This window comes from Gekko japonicus, unplaced genomic scaffold (genome assembly GCF_001447785.1).
Source record: "Gekko japonicus isolate JY-2015 unplaced genomic scaffold, Gekko_japonicus_V1.1 scaffold1277, whole genome shotgun sequence".
NCBI classification, from domain to species: domain Eukaryota; kingdom Metazoa; phylum Chordata; class Lepidosauria; order Squamata; family Gekkonidae; genus Gekko; species Gekko japonicus.
In genome coordinates this window covers 462,288-486,195 of record NW_015173709.1, presented here as the reverse complement: position 1 = coordinate 486,195, position 23,908 = coordinate 462,288, and positions in this window count along the sequence as shown.

Here is a 23,908-nt window from a genome sequence, read left to right as displayed (position 1 = left end):
CCGCATCATCAGGCCAACGGGCACCGTCATGTATGAGGTGTCCACAAAGTGCGGCCAGATCCTCCGGCGGCACATCGACCAGCTCAGGCGGCGATTGCTCCCCGATCACGAGTCGACGGAAGTGCCGAGGCAGCGGGCATACAAAACCAAACAAGGACCCACGGTAAGTAGGAAAACCAACATACAACAAGTACCGTGCACAGATGATTATAACATATCATAAATAATTTTATATTTTTTGAAAAACATGTTTACAATAATTTCTACATATATAATTAATCATCTTAATCACAATTCACAATATAAGAGATATCAAGAATATCAAATATCCTCTCCAAGAATCTCAAAAGCTATTGTACAACCTTATATTAATAATAGTCCTCCTCTGTTAAATAAACGTTTCAAAAGGGAGGACTTCTTAAAGTCTCTTTATAACATGTGCACAGAAAAAACAGGTAACCTTTGGAAGGGCATGAACAGGGGTTCCGGACTATGGGGGGAGGGGTGTTGTGTCCACTGACCGCCACCGGAGGTCAGTGCACATACCTGAGCTTCAATCCTGGAAGACAATGGGGACTAGGATTCTAGTCCCTCCACAGGGGAACCAATGGGAGCCATGGCGGGGGATTCAAACCCACCAATGGTGACCAGGGGGGTGTCCCCAGGTGTGTATATAGTTGGCCTGCCGGCCGTTTGTCTGCATGTCTTGTTGTGTGCCTAATAAAGCGTGCTATGCACTTCATCGTTGTCTGTCGTCCATCCATGCGGCTACCCACTACATAACACTTGGGAAGCCTGTTGTTCACTCTGAAATAGCTCCTAGCTGGAGAAAAGCTTTTGCAGAGCTTGACCATGCAGGAAGAATCCCTTGTGCTCAGAAGGAATGTGTTCGGCCTGGCTTACAAGAAGTCTGGAATTAATGCTCAAAGACCTCCACAGTCATGTGGAGAGCTAGCAGCTTTCCAGCCACAGTGGGGAACTGCATGAGAAAGACACCGCAGCTCCCAAAGCCTCCTCTCTTGTTCAGTTTGACTTTGAGCATCATGGAACATCTGGAATGGATTTGCTGGCTCTGTTTGTGCTGCTTCTGAAAAGACTTGCTCCAGAAGAGGGGTGGGACTCATTCTGGTTGCAAAGACAAGGCCTGTGATACCACTTGGGTAGTGACTGTATGGTCAGTCCTAAAGGACCGCAAAGCATCTTAAGGAGGAGTCTATATAAAGAACATAACTGGTTTCCATCTTCTTTAGCACCAGCTGAATCTTGGAACCCGTATCCAGGTGCTGGCTTGCCCTTGGGCTTAGATTTCTGATAGATACGTTTATCTTTATGCTTAGTTTTAATATTGGGACTTTTTTGCAGGTGGTTCCAATATTGAGGAATAATCAGGAGTCTCTGTTATGAAAATTTTCCGTACCATAGTTTGACTCACATCTGATCTTGGAACCAACGGAATAGACAAGATGATTCAGCTGAGTGGGCAGTATTTTGTCCTATTGTATCAGCACTAGCCAGAGCCTTTTGCACACACAGTCGGAAGAAAGAGATCAACACAGGTATTTGCTATAACTAAAAAAGGTAAAGGTAAAGGTTCCCTTGCTTGAAAGCCAGTCGAATCCGACTCTAGGGTTGCGGTGCTAATCTCCATTTCAAAGCTGAAAAGCCAGCGCTGTCCGAAGACATTTCTGTGGTCATGTAGCCAGCATGACTAAACACCAAGGCGCACGGGATGCTGTTACCTTCCCACTGAAGTGGTACCTATTTATCTACTTGCAATTTCTTGCTTTCGAACTGCTAAGTTGGCAGGAGCTGGAACTAGAGACAGGAGCTCACTCTGTCATGCGGCACACTCGGGTCTCGAACTGCTGAACTACCGACCTTCCACAGCCTGAAGTTCAGCATCTTAACCACTTGAGCCACCACAGCTCCTACTATAGCTATAACTAAAGGACAGCTTTATTTAACTTTCATAATAACTTGAATTCAACTGTAAGGGCTGTAACTTAGGTCATGCAAAAGGATCCCCTGATCCCTTTCCTCTTTTTTTTTTTAAGATTTATTTATAGTTTTCCATTTTATACAATACAGCTTCATATTACACTTTTTATCCTTGTGAGTCTTTTATCATTACAGTCTCTAACCATACATAGAACCTTTTCCAATGGTTTTCAAAAATCTCCTTATTTTTACCTTGTAATCTTAAAGTTAACCTGTCCATTTCAGCTACTGTGAACATTTTTTCAATTACATCTATTTCTGAAGGCACTTTCTCTTCTTTCCATGCTTTAGCTAGCAATATTCTTGCTGCAGTAAAGAAGTATATAATTACATATTTATCTGTGCTATTATACATGTCTGGAATCATATTTAGCAAAGCTATCTCTGGCCTAAATGATATTTGTATTCCCATTATTTCTCTTATCATTTGATAAACTTTTTCCCAGTATCTTTGTACCTTTCCACATCTCCACCACATATGCATATATGTCCCAACATTTTTTTGCATTTCCAACAATTTCTATTAGATGTTGCGTAACATTTCGCTATCCTCTCTGGTGTCCAGTGCCACCTGTAGAACATTTTATAAATATTCTCTTTATAGGGTATTGCACGCATTAATTTTATTGAGTTCCATACTTTTATCCATTGCTCTGGATCTAATGTACTATTTATATCTTTAGCCCACGTCACCATTGTTCCTTTCACCATTTCTCCTATCATATGCTCTGTCAGTAGATATTTATATATTCTTTGTATAAGTTTATCACTCGAGGACAGCCAGATCTTGTCCAATTCATTATTTTCCTTATAGAACCCTTTTTAAAAATCCGTTTTATATATTGCAGTTAACTGGGTCTTCTCCCACCATGTAAATTTTATCTCTTGCTTATCTAACTGTTCATCGGGTTTTAGATTATTATTAGCATCTAACAAATCTCCATATCTCACTTTCCTTCTTTTCTCCATCAATGCTGACATTGTTACCGCTTCCAATGGTGCCACCCATTTGGGTGATTTTAAGTAATATCTCAATTTAATTTCTTTCCAAATTTCTATTAGTGCTCCCCTTATGGTATGGTTGGTGAAAAACTTGGGGAGTTTCCCAGGACAGGGTAGCACACAAAGTCAATTAAAAATTACTACAATGAGTTCCTCACAAATAAATATGAAAGACTTAAAAAATCTAATGCAGGAATGTCTAGCAAACTTTGCAGAAGTCACTTTACCGCCTTTGATAAGACAAGAAATGGAACCAATACAGACCCAAATGCAAAATTTAACACAAAAAATAAATTTAAAAACAGAAGAAATTAAAAAGCAGATTAAAGAAAATAAACAGGAAATACTGAAAATAGCAGCAGTAAGTGCCACTATGGAAGAAAAAATGAAAGATATGGAATTAGATGTCCAGGAAATAAAAACTAAAACAGATGAAATAGAAGAGGCCATGATGGGGCTGGAAATGGAAAAAGCAAACTTAATAATTAGATGCCAAAACATACCCAAAAATATAGGCGAAAAATTAAAAGAAGAAATGGTTAAACATATATCTGAACAATTACAGGTTGCAACAGAAGAAGAATTGGATAAGGAAATCGATCAGGTGTACAGGAAAAACAGTTCATATGCCAGGAAAAATAAGGTGCCCAGAGAAGTATATATGAAATTCGTAAGAAGAGGCATGAGGGATAAAATACTGAAGGAAGCAGAAAGAACAAAAGTGGAAATACAAGGGAGAGAAGTAAGGTTCCTAAAAGAAATACCTTGGAGAATTAGAGGAAAAAGGCAAAATTATGCCATGCTAACAAAGCTGCTGAGAGATAATGATATTCAATACAGGTGGCTGATACCAGAAGGAATTCTGTTTACTTTCGAGGGAAAGAGATATAAAATAGATATGATTTTTAAGGTCGAAGATTTCTTAGACAGAAATGGTGAAAATCTAGGATGGCAGAGAGAAGAGGAAAGTGAGAAAGAAGAAGAAGACATAAGAGAAGAATCAGAGATAGTAAAGGAGAAAAGAGAAAGGAAACAAAGAGGGAAAAGAACTTATTACACACCATCACACATACTAACTAGAAACCAACAAAGGGCAAAAGAACAAGGAATGGGAAACAAAAAGTAAAATGGAAAAATCAAAGCACTTCAAGATACTTTCAGTAAATGTAAACGGTCTAAATAGTCAATCTAAGCGAAGAAGAACATTTCATCAACTAAAGAAACTCCAATCGGAAATAATATGCTTACAAGATTAAAAAGCAGGATCAAAAATATTTGGAAAATAAGAAATTAGGTAAATTATTCATAGCATCAGACAGTGTAAAGAAAAGAGGAGTAGCAACGTATGTTAAAGAATATTTAAACCCAGAGATGATCTATGCGTCAGAAGATGGAAGGATATTGATAATAAGGATTACAAGACAGCAGAAAAAATTATTGTTGGTAAACATATATGCACCAAATCAAATACAAGAACCATTTTTTAAGAAGTTAAGAAATAACACATCAGAAATATGTATTATCGGGGACTTCAATGCTGTAACGGATGGCAATAAAGATAGGAAGAAACAAACTACACATAAAAACTCAGGAAATAGACTACCACCGGAGTTTTTTGATATGATAGAAGAACATACTTTAGTAGACGCATGGCGTGTACGCAACATAGAGAAAAATGATTACACATTTTATTCCGCGAGACATAGCTCATGGTCTAGGATTGACATGGCGTGGCTGTCAGTCACTTTAGTTCCAGAATTAGTAGATACAGAAATATTACCAAGTACGTTCACAGATCATAGTCCTATAATGGTAACTTTGCAAGATAGGCAAAGAAGGACAAGATGGAGAGTGAATAAAAACTTAATAAAAGATAAAGAATTTGATAAAAAAATGTAAAGAAGAAATCACAAATTTCTTTAAACAAAATATCCTACCAGAAACACCAATAGAAGTAACATGGGACGCCCACCACTCCTCACATTCTCAATTTCACGGCTGGCCTTCTTCCAAGCCTGTTCGATGGCATGCGGATCACAAGTCCACTTCTACACCCTTTGGGGCAAAATGGCCAACCAAACCAACCTGACATTGGGCCAACATGCCACAATGTCCTGCATATTTTCCTGTGCTCGCAGTAGCAGAGCCTTCCCCTTCACCATCCCCAGGCCATTCCCACCCAAGTGGATAACCAGGATGTCAGGTGGAGGGCCAACAACAAGGGCATCAACCCAGTTCAACCAAGGCCCCGTCTGCCCTGTGATTCGACAATGGCACAGTTGCTAAGGCCCAGCTGCAGGCCCATTCCCGATCTTGCTGCCTGATGGGCTGCCCAGAAAACCATGCTGTGACCAACGATCAGAATCTGGAGCCTCCGCCCAGGAGAGAAAGAACCTAAAACCAAACAACAACAATAGTGACATCAAATACCACACATAGGTCCTATAGGCAGTCGAACACCATCGCCCTACTTTCTGAATGGCCAAGCCAGAACAGCCCATACCCACGGCTGTGGATGCAGCACCAATCCTAAATGAATGAGTGCCAAATCTCACAAAGGCTAAAGCCTTTGATGTCACCACCCAAAACTAGTACCTGGTCAGTGGGGACATACCTGCATGAAGGAATAAGGGGCCATCATCCTGGCCATGTCGACCAACGCACTGGTGCAATGCCCACAGCGGACAAAGGTCCATGTCGCCACAGGAAGCCAGAGAGATTTCATTCCCTTTACCCTTCTGATCAGTCTTGGACCACCAGACATGGATGAAAACCCTATCACCCTTAAAGGAGGCATCACCAGCCTGCAGGGCCCTCCTCAGGGGAACCGACTGAGATTGCTGAACCAACTCACTGACCCATAAAGTGCCAAAAAACACGGTCAGAGCAGCAGCATGGAATAGCATAACCTTAAAGCCAGAGCTACAGACCTGGATCCACATTCCATACAGTCCCTTTAGCGCTGTAGGAGAGATGGGCTGCTGCACATCCTGCTGGGAGCCAGTCTCCTGTGCCCAACCTTCCAGCATCTTATGCAGGCAAAAGTCAGCAGTAAAATCAGTGAAACCTTGAGCCTGACTGGTGAAGGCCAAGCCAGCCAACTGTGATCTGATAGATTTAATAGCCAAACCCTTACCTTTCAGCAAGACACAATATTGCAGCAGATGGTCCACCGGTATTGGTCAGACATCGTGAAGCCCTACCTGTTCCCTAAAGGCCATAAACTGATGAACTGCACAGTAATAAGCTTTCTGCATGCTTGGTGTAAGTGCTAACTTGATTGCCCTGCTAGCCTCAGCCCGTCAAGCTGCCAAAGTTCCAGGGGCATCCTCATTAGGTGCAAATCTGCCTCTGGAGCCAGTTGATGAAACCTCTCCACCTATTTGTGAGACAGAGTGTCCGTCACCCTGTTATTCATCCTTGGGACATGCTTGGCAAGGAAAAGAATATTCAACTGCAAACATCGAAGCGTAAAGGGCCACACCAGGCTCATGACTTTCTGAGAATAGGAGGTCAAAGAGTTGATTACTTGGACCACTGCCATATTGTTGCACCAAAAATGTACTGTACTGTTAGCCAACTGCTCCCCCTAAACCCACAGGGCCACCAAAATAGGGGAAAATTCCAGGAAGGTCAAATTCCTACAGATTCCACTTGTGACCCAGGCCTTGGGCCAGTCTGCTGCGCAGCAATGGCCTCTGAAATAAACCCCAAATCCCACTGAGCCTGAGGCATCAGAGGTCACCTGAAGCCCATCCTTCAAACATAAGTCCTCCGTCCAAAACGAGACCCCATTCAACTTAAGCAAGAATGTTTCCCAGTCCTGAAGATCTTCCTTCATACAACAGGGGTTGCACTTACCTGTAAACTTTGTTCAAGTGGGCTTCTGTGCAGGCACACATCCCTCCCTCCTTCCCCGCTGTGGGAGGCTCATACTCCTAAATGGCGGCAATGGAGAACTGAGGGAAGAGTGCTGGCTCCTCCCAGGTCATGTGATTTTGGAGTGGGAAAGTGCTACACTGGGTAGGAGCCAATACTGCAGGCCAGCCACTGGGAGGAACTAGCAAGCTCATAGATACAATTTTCTTCCCAAGCGTGCTTTTTAAAAAAGGTACAGAAGATTTAAACAATTTTTTTTATAATTTCATGAATCCAAGCCTAATACTTTTTCACTTTATCACATAACCACCACATGTGGTAAAAGAATCCCACCTTATTTTGACATTTCCAACATAAATTTGAACAATTAGGATCAAACTTGGCCAATTTGTAAGGCATAATATACCACCTATAAAATATTTTCCTTATATGAAATTGCTTTTGTGATTTTTAAATTCTTTTTCCAAACCTGTGACCATTGGTCTAACTTAATATTATGACCCAAGTTTTGCACCCATTTTATCACAACACCTTTAACCACTTCGTCTTGGGTTTCATTTTCTAAAAGCAATGCATAAACATTTTTATAAGTTTCTCATCAGCATACATCAATAACTTAACTATTTCTAATATTTTGTCGTAAAAACCTATCAGCTTATCTTTGTTATATCTCGATTCTATTTGAATTCTTTGCCACCATGTTAAAGTTTCTATTGGTTTCAGTTCATTTCTGTTAGTTAGTAAGTCTTCATATCTTAAAATTGTTTCTTCCTGTGTTAGGTTAGGATTTGTAAAAGCTTCTAATGAGGCGACCCATTTAGGAATCTTGGTATAAACATTGCTTTTAGACTCTTCCCATACATTTAATAAAGAGGCTCTGATACGGTGTTGTTTGAAATATTTGTGTGTCTCTGCTTTCCTGTACCATATAAAAGCCTGCCAACCTAACAAAAGTTATTTTCTAAAGTAACATTTTCTAAAGACGAGACCAAAAGGGAGTCATGATGATAGCTGTGGTATGATCAAGGTATGCCTTGGCCACCACCCGGTTTAGTAACGCTAGTGGGGAGAAGGTATAAAACAGGCAGCCATTCCACTGAAGCTGGAATGCATCGCCTAGGGATCCCACACCTGTGGCAGGCCAGGAACAAAAAAGTGGGCATTTTGTGTTTGTAGGGGAGGCGAACAGATCTACCTGAGGTGTACCTCACTCTTGAAACAGTGGTTGTAGGTATGTGTGTGACAGAGACCACTCTTAATTCGGTTGGAATACCCTGCTGAGCCTGTCTGCCTCGGTATTCAGGCACTCAGCGATATGAATAGCCGTGAGGTGCGTTCCATTTTGTATGGCTTGGTTCCAGAGAAAGGTCACTTCCCTGGTGAGAGCCAGAGAGGCAGTGCCCCCTTGTTTGTTTATATAGTACTGCACTGTGGTGTTGTCTGTGTGAAGAAGCACAGTACGACCTCGAGGTAGACCTGCAAAAGAAGAGAAGGCTCTCTTTACTGCTCTAAGCGCTAATAAGTTAATATGTAGTATGGTTTCAGCTGTTGTCCAATGACCCTGTGCTAATTGACCAGCACCCCCAACCTGTGAGTGAGGCGTCTGTGAATAATTCAACATTGTGAGTGTGGACACCAAAGGGAACCCCAACCTGTAGATGAAGTAAGTGAGTCCACCAATTTAAGTCCCGCAATATAGTTCATGGAACGGTGAGACGACAGCTAGGGTTATCTGTGTGAACATGAAAGTTCCAAAGGAAACAATTTTGAAGCGACCTCATGTGTAGTCTAGCATATGGCATCACAGCTGTGGTGGTGGACAAGTGTCCCAGGAGACATTGGAGAAATTTGGCGGAATGCCTATGAGACGATTGTAGAGCCAGCACCAGACACCTAATGCACTGCGCACGGTTGTCAGGTAAGAATGCTTTGCCCAAACATGTGTCTAGGGTGGCGCCAATGAACTCAATGCGTTGGGATGGTTGTAGTTTGGATTTTGCAAGGTTTACTAATAGTCCAAGGGATTGTAGTGTCCTAAGAGTAAGGGCAAGGTCTGTGGATAATTTCTCCATGGAATCTGCCACCAGTAGCCAATCGTCAAGTTAAGGATAAATCATACAACCTTTGAGGCAGAGGTGACCCACCACTACCAAAAGGCATTTAGAAAACACCCTGGGAGCAGAAGCTAGGCCAAAGGGAAGCACTGAGTATTGGAATATTGTCAGCTATCTGCCATGCTTTCTTTGTTTACCTTCATCCCTGCCTTTGCGCAACCGCACATGCTTGGTTTGCTTGGCTATCATGGGTAACATAAGGGAGGTGCCTTTCCCCCCCCCCATGCAAACTGGCTCAGCCAAACGGCACTATCAGTAGAACCTTGAAGGGAGGGGAGGGCTTGAATTCACTACGGGTGTGAATATTTCTGATCTCATGGGATTGGGGTGAGTCTCCCTTTCATGATGTAATATCCCGCTGGGAGGATTCCTGCGTGCACGCTTGGATTTCATTTGCTTAGCTAGATGCAGCATCATACTATATGTATGGAGCCCCTTGCAGCCATCGTTATTCTTGACAATGTACCTGTACCACTTGGCAACAGACTAGTATTCTAATAAAACATAGCCTTTCCAGAAGTGTGTGTTTGGACCTGATTGCTGTTGACCTTGACATATATTAACCCAGTATGGGAAAAACATAAGTATCGCCTACGGTCTCTGTGAATGGAGAAATGAAAATAAGCATTTGTTAAATCAATGCTGGCGAACCAGCAGCCTTTATGCAGCAACAGGATCACTTCTTGTATAGAGAGCATGCGGAACCTGGGCTTCGAGAGGTATCTGTTAAGCAGCCTTCTTATCTATGAGGAAGAAGGGGGAATAGAACCCTGGCATCTCACTGGGTTCACGGAACTCTACCACTGCACCCTTATCTATTAACAATTGTGCTGCTGGTGAAACGGGTGGGACCAATACCTGGTTTTTGGTTGACGGTGGTTATCCTGAAGGATTTAGCCTGTAATTTGTACTTTATTATGTATTCCAGCACCTCATCGGTTTTGTCACTAAACAATTCTTTACCCTCGAAGGGGAGATCTTCCAACTTTGCTCTGGTATCAGGGGGCAAGGCCAAAGAACATATCGAAGAGTGGTGGCAAAGTACTAAGGGTTAGGGTTAGGCTGAACCCATGGCCCTGCCATGACTATCGGCCTCATGGTGGGCTGCAGTGCCCTGCTGTTTTCCTAAACGCATGCCTCTATGGCTCTCCCCAAAGCAACCGATTGTACAAGCCCACTACTGCATAGAAATTCACCACCCGAAGGCCCATGGCCCCCGAGGAGTAAATTTTGCAACCTAGATTGCGTCCCTCGTTGTTATTAGGAGAGGTACAAGAACCATACCAACTCCGAGCCAATATAACCTCTGAAATGAAGGAATTTGGCTTGGGGTGCTGAAATAAAAAAGAACAATCAGAGTCAATCTCTCCCTTATAATAAAGCAGTAGTGGGGACCAACGTTCTAAAATGTTCGCCTTTAGTGTTTGGCCGGAAGAACTGCCACTCAGAAGACACTGGCTGGGTTGACTGGCTGCTTTGTGCAGTCCCGCCCAGCGTTTCAATGTCTTTTGCATATGGAAGCTGATTGGACTTCACTCCATTCCACACCTCAAACTCCCTCCCCCCGCAAGGCAGTTGGAATTTTCAGTTGCATATGGGAACTACTGTATTCTGAGGTAACATATGTCCTCACTCACAACACATCACTTCCCCTTTAAAAGAAACAAATCCAATAACACAATCACGCCACACCACAAAGAAGACAGATCACACCACAAGCAGAATACCTCAAGGCAAAAAATGATAGGAAAAGGTGCCAGCAGTCACCCCATTACTGCCACAGATGGTGTGCAGGTCCCAGGTTCATGTTTTAAAAGCTGCCTGGGGGACTATGGACCATTCACACACTTTCAACCATAACATACCTCATAGGGTAGTTGTGCGGATCATATGGGGGAGAGGAGAATGATGTCAGCTGCTCCCTAGGCAGAGGCTGTGTGTGTGTGTGTGGGGGGGGGTTGTAAAGACAGACAGGCAGATAAACGTTGGCTGATGGTTGCCAACTCCCGGTTCGAACTCCAGGACATAGGGTTGCCAACTCCAGGTTGGAAACTTCCAGGATATTTTAGGGATGAAGCCTGCTGAGGGTGGGGTCTGAGGAGGAGGAGGAAGAGGGGGACCTCAGACAGATACAATGCCATACTGCCCACACTCCAGACAAGCTGTTGCCAGTCTCCAGGTGACAGCTGGAGAGATCTTAAAGCTTTGGTGCTACTTCAAAGTTCCCCAGGAGCCCAAAACAGAGTAGTGTTTTGGAAAATCTTTAGGAATTGTTTGGTGCATTTACGATGGGGCTCCTGGGGAACTATTGTTGCCAATCTTGGCCCAGCAGCCATCAAACCATTCTCTTCAACCCCCTGCTGTGCAGCTGACTTTCCCCTAGGGTTGCCAATCTCCAGGTGGGACCTGGAGATCTCCCACTGCTACAATTGATTTCCAGATGACAGAGATCAGTTTCCCCTGGAGAAAATGGCTGCTTTGGAGGGTAGACCCTATGACATTATACCTGCTGAGTCCTTCCGCTCCGCCCAATGCTGCCCTCTACAGAATCCACCCCCCAAACCTCCAGGTATTTCCCTCCTTAGAGCTGGCAACCCTACATTCCCCTCAGTGCCTGTTGGTAGGCAACTAAGCTTGGTCCTGTCACCTACTTTGGCCTTTGGGAGAAAACACATTGGGGCCAGTCCTGATAGGGTTGCCAACTCCAGATGGGAAATTCCTGGAGACTTGAGGGATGGAGCCTGAAGAGGGTGAGGTTTGAGGAGGGGTGGGACCTCAGACAGGTACACTGCCATAGACTCCACCCTCCAAACCAGTCAGTCTCACATAGGGAACCATTGTTGCCAATCTCCAGGTGAGGGCTGGAGAGCACTCAGTATTACAACTGCTCTGCAGAAGGGAGGGCAGAAGTCAGCTGAAGTCAAAGGGGCAGATAATGGTAGGTTGGTGGCTAGCTGGGAAGGAGATGGGGTTGCCAACTACATGCTGACAAATTCCTGGGGATTTGAGGGGTGGAGCCTGGAGAGGGTGGGGTTTGCAGAGGGGTGGGACCTCAGACAGGTAGAATGCCATAGACTACACCCTCCAAACCAGCCATTTTGTCCTGGGTAACAATTGCTGCCAATCTCCAGGTGAGGGCTACAGATCACTCACAATTACAACTGCTCTTCAGGTAGCAGAGATCAGTTCCTCTGAAGAAAACAGTGGACTCTGCTTTATACCTTGCTGAGGTCACCACATCAAATTGACACTGTTTGCCCAAAGCCAGAGCACTGCCCCAGAGCCTCTTTCTGGATCTCGTTGTATTGCTTTCACAACGGGCTTTACTGCTAGTAACTCTATAAAGTTCATCCAGGCATCTGGCAGATGACGCTGTAGAAGCTGGATGTGTCTATGCTGCTAATATGACCTCTTGTAGACCCTGAAGCAGTGGTAGAGCCACAGGTCCTGAGTCTGGTGTAAAGAGAGCCTGCATTAGGGGTCTTTTGTCTTCAGTTCCGAAGCGGTGTGTTTCAAGTCCAGGGCCTTTGCCATCTGAACTATCTGGTCAGCAAAGGAGGTGAGGTCCTCCGATGGTGAGGTTGACTGCTTTCCTCCAATAGCATCCTCTGGAGACGGAACAGAAGCAAGGTCAGAACCAATGTCGGAAGCACCATTGCCTTCGGAAATCGACAAGAGCCAGTTGTACGCATGGTCATTCAGTCTCTTTCGTTGAGGGATATGGGACTGTGGAGTAGGAGAATGAGACGATAGTGAACCTGGTGGGAACGCCAGGTCTCTGAAGCCTGCCTACAAGCGCAGGGGTACCATAGAGGAGGCATGTCAAGGGCATCAAGTGCTGGTTCCAAGCTTGAAGGATGCACCAACAATACATCAGAAGAGGGTGATCGGCACCAGTGGGAAGACCGCATTGAACACGGGGAATGATTGTTGAAAATCATCGGTACCAACAGAGATCAGTACCGGGGAGACCTCAATGCTAAACGGTGCTGAGGCGGAGAGCAGCTCTTTGATGCCAGACGATTGTCGGTACTGATCGGCTGTTGACGCCAAGGCGAAGGCGATTGATGATGCTGAGTCGATGTTGAGCCAGATGCTCGTTTCTCACTCTGAGGCGCTGGAGATGGCGGTGAACGCAGTTCATGAGTGCGTTTCTTCTTTTTTGCCTTTTTTGTTGGAGGTTCAGACCCTGCCCTAGAAATAGTCTGGGCTGAGGTGGCTTGGGCTGGTGTGGGAGTCAGGGTGGAACTCACCGAAGGCGGTCTGGAGGCCTTTTGTACTGAAGCGCCCGGATCATTTGAAGTCTCTGGAGCTGCCAGAGCCTCTTCCCACAATGCACCCTTCAAATGCACCGCTCTGCCTTCATGGGCCCAAGGCGTTAAAGCCTGTAAGGCTTTACAAGTAGCTGTATTGAGGGTCTTTCCGAGGCATAACAGACAAGATGAGTGCTCATCCAACTGAGCCATCTTTGCCCCACAGGTACGGCATTTTTAAAAACAAGGCCACTTTTTGTTTCTCTGAGGCCATAATTTTACCTCAGAAGTATTCAGCTCGCTGAAGTATGTCCTCTTTCAGTGGCGGCAAAAAGAGAACTGAGGGAAGAGTGCTGGCTCCTCCCAGGTCATGTGATTTTTGGGTGGGAAATTGCTTTACTGGGTAGGAGCCAAGCACTCTTGGGAAGAAAATTGTATCTATGAGCTCGCTAGTTCCTCCCGGTGGCTGGCCTGAGGTATTGCCTGTGGTATTGCAGTCCCCCATGTGGGACTGTACAGAAGCCACACTGATGAACCCGATTGATCCAGACTTCCGGGTGACAGAAGCAGTGCAGGAATGCCTTCCCAGGAGCCATGACATGGCAAGCAAAGTTCAGGTGCCCCACCAGTTGCTGGAGTTTGAAAAGGGTAGCCTTCTTTTTAGACAAAAAGAGGGCTACTTGGGACTGTAACTGAAACAATTCTGCCTCTGGTTACCGGGACATCTAGTTAACGGTGTCCAGCTGTGCTCCCAAGGAAGTCAGTATGATTGATGACCCTTCAGTTTTTTCATGGGCTAGGGGAACCCCCAGCTCCCCAGCCAACTCAATAAAAGACTGGAGTAGAGGCTGGCACCGTCCAGACTCAGCTGACCCTACAAAAAGGAAATCATCCAAATAATAAGGGGGTGACTAGGCCTTCTGTTCTGCCTGGGCCCTAGGCTCTCTGTTTTTGGTTCTTGTCTTTTGAGGTTCTCTTCTGTTGCCTTTATGTTCTGTTGCCTTTGTGTATTCTGGGCTAGTTTTTTTGGGGGGGAGGGTTAGGCCTTCTACCTGGGCCTAGGCTCTGTCTTTTTAGTTGCCTTTATCTGTTTCTGTGCCTTTTAGCAGGTTTTGTTTTTCTATTAGCACGTTTGTATTTAACAGGTTTTATTTTTGTAGTTAGCAGGTTATATTTTTGTGGACTTTTTAGACTTTCTTAGGCGTGGGGGTCAGTGCCGTGTGTGTGCTTCTGGTTCAGCTGCACCACTGTTAAATAGGCTTTTAAAAAAGTTTTAGGTTTATTTTTAACTAATATTCTTACATAAATCTCAGCATATGGCTTTAGCTGTTCTACCTTTAACCAGACCGCAAACAGAAGAAACTGTGAGGTAACTGCGCTAGAAAATATTTCAATAACAATCACAATATTTAAACAAAAATGTGTACAAAAAATCATATAAATGCACAAGGCAGTTGAAAATGGTGTGACGATGGTCTCCAGAATGTTCTATTGTTTCGATACTATTCTTCTTCCGAAAGTGGATGAAAGCAGCAACTCTTGGTCTGTCATTTCAACAAGTAGGTATCAAAAATTTCATTAATATTCACCGATGTATCATAACTTAGTTGCAAGAAATTCTCTGAAAGAATGTTCCTAGGGCAAAGTGCTTGTATAATGCCCTAGGAACATTCTTTCAGAGAATTTCTTGCAACTATGATACATCAGTGAATATTAATGAAATTTTTGATACCTACTTGTTGAAATGACAGACCAAGAGTCGCTGCTTTCATCCACTTTGGAAGAAGAATAGTATCGAAACGATAGAACATTCTGGAGACCATCGTCACACCAATTTCAACTGCCTTGTGCATTTATATGATTTTTTGTACACATTTTTTTATAAATATTGTGATTGTTATTGAAATATTTTCTAGCGCAGTTACCTCACAGTTTCTTCTTTTTGCGGTCTGTTCTGTGACTGTGACCATCATTTTTGAGCTACCTTTAACCAGGCCAGTGCTAGGAGAACAAAAAGAGGCCAGGTTTGTCTTCACCTAAACAGAGGTTTAAGTAGCGTGTAATTTTAAAAAAAGTAGTGTGCTGTGTTGTTTGTGCTCTGACTGACCTTTGGTAAAGACAGGCAGTCCCCCACCCCCCACCCCTTTAGCTTGTGTGTTTCTTTCAGTTGGGAATCAGGTGGTTCAAGTAGACTCTAGACAGGAGTAGTTTAAAACCCTAAAGCTTTTAAAGAGGTTTTCAACATCTCAAGGATAGTCTTAAATCATAGTCAGGGTCAGTGTTGGAATTCACTAATTCTAAAAAACAAACCAAGAAAAAAAGAGAAAACCCAAACTGAAACAAGGCTAGGTTAGGGAAACAAAAACCTGAAAAGGTGTGAGGCTGTTTTAGGGTCAGGTGAGTTAGGTGCCTAGCACCCTCCCCACAAGTTAGACTGAGTTTGGCCAGGAGCAACATGAGCGACAGGAAGGAAACGCAGAGGGCCCCTGGGGGCAAGGCAAAGCAAAAGACTAGAGGGGTGGAGGGGAGGGAGAGGGGGAGAACCACGGTCCCCCCCCACACCTCAGCGCTGGACCACAACAGGGCATCCTGGCACCACTCCGACCTCTGGCCAGGGTGGTGCCACGAAGAAGCCATGCCTGGTTCTCTTCCCTGTTAAGCAGGATGCTCCTGGGGTGGGCCCAGCAGAGGTGCCTGCAGGTGCTGGCACTGGGTAGGGATCTGCTGCTCAGGCAGTCCCTCCTCAAGCTGTTGCTGCTGAGGCTCAGCGGCAGGAGGAGGAGCAGCAAGAGCTGTCCCTGGGGTTGAGCTTTGGGGACAGTTCTCTGTTTTCAGGGCTCACTCCAAGGACTAAGAGGGTTCTGGAGGAACTGGAGGAGGAGCTGGCTGGCCAGCCCATTCCTTCGGTGCCTCTAGGCTCCAGCAGGCCCCTTCAGGAACAGGAGGAGAGGCTGGGAGAAGAGGAAGAGGAAGGAATGGAGGTGGTGCACCCCAAGCAATGGCCATCTCAACCCCTTCTGCCTGCTCAGCCATCTCCTCCTGCCCCCCAAGGACATGATGTGTCTGGCTTGAGCTCCTCAAAGGAGGCAGTTCTGGGAATGCCCACGGCTGCTGGTCAGCGTGGGTGCCCCTTCACCTCTGATGTCTGGAAGCACCAGGGGGTGCTTTCTTCAAGGGGAGAGACAGGCTGCTGCTGGGGTGCCCAAGCAGCCACCACCAGCCAGCCAGGATGTGAGTCATCCTGCAACCACCTCCAGCACTCTCTGCACGTTCGGTGGTAGGGACACAGCAGGGATGCCAAGCATCTCTGATGGAGATGTTTGATGACATTGGCACTAGAGTGCCTGGGGGGGGGGGAGCAAAAGGCCAGCAAGAGGGTAACTCGCCTCATTGCTGAGATGGTTGGTCTAGATGGGTGCCCCTTCTCTGCAGTCGAAGACGTGGGTTTCCACAGGCTGCTCCAGGATGCCTATCCCTGGTACACACCCCCTGCTCACACCATGCTGAGCAGGACCATGATGCCCTCATTGTATATGGCTGCCAGGGACCATATGAAGGCACACTTGTCCCGCGCTCGCGGGAGATACGTGCATTTCATGTCCAACATCTGGACCTCTTGTCAGGCACACAATTTGTACCTTTCATTGACTGCACACTGGTGGCAACCCAGTGAAGTTTTGGGTGGGGGAGGGGAAACCAGTGTCAGGCAGGGTACTGCCAGGCTCTGCTTCATATCGAGAAACTCGATGGGTCGCACACGGCTGTTGAGAAATGAGACTGATATTTGCTTTATGGATTTATGTTTGCTGCCACATACTACATGGACTGTGCACACATACACCCATAGGCTCAAGGAAAGCTGAACAGGTCGCCTGTTGTGAGATACACATAGATGGTGACTTGATCTAAGCCACATGTTAATGAGGTTTCAAATACACAGCTGCCAGCCTGAGGGAAGAAGCACAAACCGCCATTATGGACAGCAAACAACAGCTTACATGAAAGCATCCCCCACTGATGAACTGGCGAAAGACGCACACTCAACATCTCCGCTTTACATCTGAATTGACAGTCTCCTGTCAGATGTTCTTTGATTACCTGGCAAAGGCCAAGCTTCATCTACACATCAAGGAGGCTCCTTGACACCAAACTTTCACACTTCTCCAGATGCCATCCCTTGAGTTAGATCTAGTGTTACAACATTGGCCCCACCCTTTAGGTAGCCACCCCTCATTACACGCACCAATGAGGTTAGTTTTAGGATGGACTAGCAGGCAGGTAGGTTCACAGACTGGCATGGTTGCCACCCACCTGATGATCCACCTCTAAAAGGCGAGGTCCAGTTGCCTAGCTTTGGCTAGCTGCCTTCCCCCACCTACGCCCCCTGTCTGCTTTCAAACTCCTCTTAGGTCCAGCTCTCTGTACCAAAAACCCTTTGTCCCTACTTGATCTCTTGATCTGCAGTCAAGAGGTCCACATCAGCTGGCTGGTTCTAGCGGTGTGTTAAATCACCCTAGTATATTTTTCTGACCCCCCCTCATTCTTCATTGTGACATGCAAGCTTCAGGACAGATAGGTATTGCTCTTTATCACCCAACCTGTGAATGCAAAAGTGATTCTTTGTAACCTTGTACTCCTGAGGAACTTGCTTGATTGTGCGCGTGTACCTGATTTGTGTGTATGTAAAAGACAGATTGTTTTGGAACATACCAGCCTCGACTCTTTCACTGGCGAACCCTTGGGGGTAGATTGGACCTTGGTATACACAAATAACCCAGATATAAATTTAGTCTGCCAGCTGCTGTAGATAAAGTAGTTCGGCTAACACGATGGACAACATCAAGGCCACCACTGACAGACAGTTAGCGGGGTGGGTAGGCAGGGACATCACCGATGGTGGCCAGAACATTATGGCAGTGAGGGGGGCAACTGGGCCTGACGCGTATTTACTGTGTGGCCCACCTTCTTCCCCTTGTGGGGTTGGGTTCTGCGGAGAAGCCCAATCTGGATGCTGTGACTCATGATTTCCGGCATCTCCTCCAGAAATGCTGGCACATCATGAGTCACTTCTCTTGCAGTACGAAGGACCTCTATCTGCTGCGTGAGAAGCAGGTGCTGGTAGGTGTGCTGGAGCACTACCTGCTAGGCGACGTTCTCACTTGCTGGAACTCCACCTGTGTCATGCTTGAATGCTTGTTGGAGCAGGAGAGCCCCCTGACTGCCCTGATCTCTGAAAGCAGGGTCATTCGGGAAGAGACTGGCTGACCATTTCTCAGACTGTGATAGTTCTTAAGCCCTTTAAGAGCTACACAGAGATGCTCTTATCTGACATGGCAAGTCTGGCTCTGGTCATCCCCATGGTCCATGTGGCCCGTGAGGACTTGGCCTCATTCCTGGAGCCAGTTTCAGGATGTGCGAACATGGTTCCAGCAGTTTGTGCACTGGTGAGAAGGCTGCAAAGTGGACTCGAGAAGCGCTTGTGGTCTATCCTCCAGCAGAAGGCCTACATGATGGAAACCATGTGTGACCCGCGCATCAAGGGCAGGATCACCAAGTGGGCCAACGAGTTCACTCAATGGCGAGACGAGCTCTCCCAGCGAGTAGAGCACATGCGGGCCAAGAGGGCCACATTACCACGAGCTGAGGGAGAGGGGGATGCCAGCAGCTCCACTGCTGTTTATCCCCACCCCACCCCTGCTAGGCAGCGCCCCCCCCCCGAGGCTCCCACCACGATGAGTGTTGAGATGGCACTCATCGGGCAGATCCTTGGCCCCTCTCCTGGGAGTAGCAGGGGAGTAGCAGGAGAGGACACAGCAGCTACAATGGTGAGGGAGTACCTTGCAGAGCCCTATGAGCTGCAGGCGACGTGTCCACAGGAGGCAGTCTGGCCAAACCTCTCTGCCGTGGCCCAGAAGCTCCTCTCATGCCCTCCAACGACTGTGCAGAGTGAGCGCGTTTTTCCCCATGTGGGCAACATTGTCTGCTCGCATCGCTCATGCCTGCACCCCTGGACAGTTGAGCAGTTCCTGAAGGTCAACTTGCCACTGTTCGGTTTCTTGGTCCTAGAGTTTGAGGGTGATTGAAGTGAGCATGCATACTTGTTTCTGCAATCCCCTCTCGGTCTGTGCTGGGAAGACCACAAGCGCCTCTCGAGTCCAATAGTCACATTGTTTCATGCCTTCCATCTACATTGGATAGTCATCAGTTTGCATATAAGGCAAACAGATCCACGGAGGATGCCATCACTACCACTCTCCATAGCACTCTGTCACATCTGGAGCAGGCGGGGAGTTATGTGAGGCTGTTTGTGGATTTTAGTTCTGCCTTTAATACCATCCTCCCATATAGATTAGTGTCCAAATTGGAGGGCCTTGGACTCTCCAGCTCCATATGCCTCTGGATTTTGAACTTCTTGACGGCACACCCCCAGAGGGTTAGGGTAGGGTCCTGCATGTCCACAGCCCTTATCCTTAATACCGGCTCTCCACAAGGCTGTGTGTTGAGCCCCTTGCTCTATACCCTCTATACGCAGGACTGTACCTCCACCCACCCCAGAAACACCATCACTGTGGTGGGGCTCATCTCTGGGTATGATGAGTCTGCTTACCGGGATGAGGTGGAACGTCTTTGTGTGTGGTGTAGGGAAAATAATTTGATCCTCAACACCACCAAGACCAAAGAATTGGTAGTGGACTATAGGAGGAATAAAACGGACATCCAGCCACTAGTCGTTGGTGGAGAACGAGTGGAGAGGGTGGCTACTTTCAAGTTTTTGGGAGTGACTGTTGAGCAAAATTTGACCTGGAGTGCTAACACCATTGCTCTGGTGAAGAAGGCCCAGCAGAGGCTCTTTTTTCTCAGACTTTTAAAGAAAAATAACTTGAGTGAGAGAACATTGATGTCTTTCTATCGTTGCTCAATAGAGAGCATTTTAACATATTGTGTTTGTGCCTGGTTTGCCAGTTGTATGGCTGTGGAGAGGAAAGCACTCCAGAGAGTTGTCATTACAGCCCAGAAGATCATTGGCTGCCCCCTCCCATTCCTGGAGGAATTGTATAGTTCTCGATGTTTGAAAAAAGCAAAGAACATTTTGCAGGACTTGTCACATCTTGAACATTCCCTGTTTGAACTGCTGCCTTCGGGCAGAAGATATAGGACAATTAAAACAAGGACAAATAGATTTAAAAATAGTTTTTATTCGAGAGCTATTATTGCCTTAAATGCTGTATGAAATTGGAATTTGGGTGACCTTGGTGGTTTTAAGTTGTTATGTGAACCTTAAGGGAGTTATGGGACAGTAGTGAGTGGTGTGTGAGCGCATATGAATATTGTTGTAGATCACCGAAATGATTGCATCTTTAATTTCGTTGTACTATGTACAATGACAATAAAGTATATGATGATGATGATGATGATGATGATGATGATGATGATGATGATGATGATGATGATATTGATGATGATGATGATGCTCTTCCCGTGATTAAAGCTAGAAAGGCTAGGGAGAAGTAGCAGCCAGGGCCATTACCATTTTGATTGACACAGAAATGCCCCACCAATCTCCCCACTTCCATCCATCCCACCTGCAGCAGAAATACCTCCACAGAACCCTGATAGCCAGGATGATGGTTTTCTTTTTTTTAACCATTTCATTTATTATTTATATCATACATCTCCACATATCATACAAAATACATATAACATTGCAAGTCATTTTTTGTCACCTCTAGCCAATCATAAAACCTCTTCCATCTTTGATCAAATATTTCATATTCTTTTCCCTGCAACAAAACATTTAATCTATCCATCTCAGCTATTGTCAACATCTTGTCTAACACTTCTTTCTTTGGAGGAATTTTTTCTCCTTTCCAGTATTTTGCCGCAGTAAAAGTGTAACTTATTGATTATTTATTTTCGCTGCTATAATTACTTGGAATCATATTCAATAGGGCAATCTCCGGTATAAATGGAATATCTAATCCTGTAATCTCTTTTAGCATTTTATATATTTTAATCCAATAATTTTGGATTCTTCCACATCTCCACCAAACATGTATAAAAGTCCCAACATTACTCTTACATTTCCAACAATTTTAATTAGCCTTTCCATAACATTTCGCTATCCTCTCTGGAGTCCAATGCCATCTATGAAACATCTTCAATATATTTTCTTTATATGGAATTGCTCTCATCATTTTTACTGAACTCCATATTTTGGACCATTGTTCTTCTTCTATGAGATGTCCCAAATCCCTCATCCAAGATATCATAGTTCCCTTTACTGTCTCATCTATTAGATAGTCCGCTAATAAAAAATTGTATAATTTTTGTATCAACTTATCGCTTGAGGAGAGCCAGATCTTATCCAAATCGTTATTATCATAAAAGCCTATTTTTTAATCTTTGTTGAATCTTGACATTAATTGCAAGTTATCCCACGATGTAAGTTTTATGTTATGCTTTTCTAATTCTTTTTCGGGTTTTATTTCATTCTCTTTATTTAGCAAATCCCTATATGTTATTTTTTTATATTTGTCAATCAAGGTGTGTTTTGTCGTGGCCTCGATCGGTGCTAGCCATTTTGGCGTTTTAGTATAGAAGGTTTTTCTGATTTCTTTCCATATTTTCATTAAAGAGCCTCTTAATGTATCTGAATCGAAAATTTTCCTCGTTTTCTCTTCATCATACCATACATATTTATGCCACCCCATTATTAGATTAAATCCTTCTAGATTCAATAGTCTGGAATTTTCCATGAGTATCCAAGTCAAAGTTGCTGCTTTATAATATAATTCCCAGTTGGGCATTCCAACCCCCCCTCTTTCTTGTCCTGCATTACTTTTCTATTAATTCTTGCCCTATTACCATTCCATATAAATTTGCTACATATTTTTTCTAATTCTTGAAAATATTTATTTTTTTCTTAGCATTGGTAGATTTTGAGCCCAAAACAGAAATCTTGGTAATACGTTCATTTTTATTGTCGCTATTTTCCCCATAAATGTGATTTTTAAATTCTGCCATCTTTGTAGATCCTTTTTTATTTCTACCAGTAATTTAGTGTAATTATCTTCCACCAGCGTATTGTTCCTATTTGATATCGTTACCCCTAAATATTTGACTTTTTCTTACCAACTCCATTCCAGATATTTCCATAAATTGCTTCTTTTGATTTCCCCCCCCCCGTTTTTCTGTATTATTTTGGATTTTTTAGTATTTATCTTCATCTCTGCCACTTGACCATAGCTTTGTATTGTTTCTATTAGTTGTTTTAAGGATATTACCGGATTTTCCAGTATGAATACTAAGTCGTCAGCAAAAGCTTGAACTTTAAATTCATCCTTGTTGATTTTCAATCCTTTAATTAATTTATCTTCTCTAATTTGATCAATTAAGGTTTCTAATGTGAATATAAATAACAGTGGTGATAGAGGGCATCCTTGCTTAGTTCCCTTTTGTACATTACTCTCTTCTGTTATTTCTCCATTAACTTGAATTCTAGCTGTTTGTGTTTTGTATATGGCTTTTATCATCTTCAAAAAATTTGTCCCACAATTCCATGTTTCTAACTTTTGAATCATAAATTGCCAGCTTACGTTATCAAATGCTTTTTCCGCATCTAGAAATATCAAGGTCATTGCTTTGTTTGAATGTTCCTCATAGTATTCTAATATATCTATTATAGTCCTAATACTATTTTTAATTTGTCTTTTTGGCAAGAATCCTGCTTGATCCTGGTGTATGACTTGTGATAAGACTTTCTTAAATCTTGCTGCTATCACTGATGCGAAGATTTTATAGTCTGCATTTAATAATGAAATTGGTCTATAATTCTTGATCTCTTTATCGTCTGTATCTGGTTTGTGTATCAACGTAATTAACGCACAATTCCAGGAATTTGACATTTTTTCAGATTGTGATATTTTTTGAAATATTTCTTTGAGTACTAGTATTATCTGGTCTGTAAATCTCTGGTAAATCTCAATTAGAATCCCATCTGGTACAGGTGATGTTGAGGGTGGTGCGTGTATGCACTTAAGTTACACTGCCAGCCACCCCAAAACAAAATTGCATACTGAAATTGAAACAGCATCCCAAAAATTGTTCTCCAATTGAACAAGGTAGAATAGGGTAGATGCCAAGCAGCCAGAAACCAGCAGCATCCACAGGAGCACCATAAATAATAACTGTAAATATAAGTTGTGTGCAATGCTCCTTCTAAGCTGTGGAGTCTTGTGAGCTAAAATTCTACTTTGTGAGCTACTGGAGTGAGCAATTTGGCTACTGCATAAATTAAGAATGTGTGAGCTGGAGGCCAAAGAACTGTGAGGTAGCTCACACTGACTCAGCTTAGAGGGAACATTGTGTTGCACTTTCCGTCCTCCGGGAGAGGTTGTCCGCCGGTCACCGTGCTGCCCTTCCGTCGCTGCCCAGCAGAAAGCCCCCGGTGGACTGACCAGGGTGCAAGGAGCTGAGACAGGGAATACCACAAGGAGGGAGCTGGCCTCAGATACCGGGCCACTCTCTTGGCCCGTCCTAGGGTCTGGCTGTCCGGCCGCCGTTTTCCCAATCGCGCTCTCTTTCTCTCTCTCTAGCCATGGGACCACCGTTATAGCCAGCCCAGGGGCTCCTCATCGGCTCGCTCGTCCCTTGCTTTTATTC